The sequence below is a fragment of the Gekko japonicus genome, unplaced genomic scaffold, assembly GCF_001447785.1.
Source record: "Gekko japonicus isolate JY-2015 unplaced genomic scaffold, Gekko_japonicus_V1.1 scaffold3885, whole genome shotgun sequence".
Classification (NCBI taxonomy): domain Eukaryota; kingdom Metazoa; phylum Chordata; class Lepidosauria; order Squamata; family Gekkonidae; genus Gekko; species Gekko japonicus.
The window spans coordinates 1-779 of NW_015173253.1; positions in this window are offsets into that span (position 1 = coordinate 1).

The following is a 779-nucleotide window of genomic DNA, read 5'->3' on the forward strand; positions in this document are numbered from 1 at the left end:
ATGCCTCTGGCAGCAAATTCCACATTTTATGCCGCTGATTCCGTTAAGTGCAAAAAGGCGATCAATGAAGATTATACCTGTTTTTCTTCCTTTCTTATATTGATCTGCTATAGGAGGAGGAGAACAGATGGGCTAATTATTTCAGGGCGGAGGGACTTCCTGCCCTTTAAAGGAATCAGAGGTGCCGGTTGCTTCGTTTAGGCCGTGGCAGCGACCCAAAGGCTTCCTCTTCGTGCCTTTTGTGGGCTGGGCTGTTACCAATAAAGCCTTACAAGCAAATGATTTCACGAAGGCAGCGGCTTTTCCGACGAAGGAGGGGAAGGGGGTGTCTCGGATTTTCCTCAGCTTCGGCCAGAAAAGAACTCGCGTCCCCAGAGGCAAAGGTCCTCAGACGCAGCGTGGAATGGGAAGCAGGGAGCAGGCTGTATCCAAAGCGGCGGCGAGTGGGCGGTGAGGGGAAATAAACCGTTTCAGAGGGCGGAGATCGTATGTAACAACCACATCGATGAACAGGAAGCTGGATGACCACTGAGAACCAACAGTATAAAGCCAGAGACATCTCTCACCCTTCCCACCATCAAAAGAAGAAAGCAAAGGAAAATGTGCTGTGTTGGGAGACGGATCCTGAATCGCAGCGCGGTGCTGCATCCTCGGCAAGGGGCTTGCCCAAGGTCATCCAGCCAGGTGCAAGTGGAGGACGAAGAAGAAGAGGAGATTGGATGTATACCTCATGGCCCTTCACTACCCAAGGGAGTCTCAGAGCGGCTTACAAACTCCTT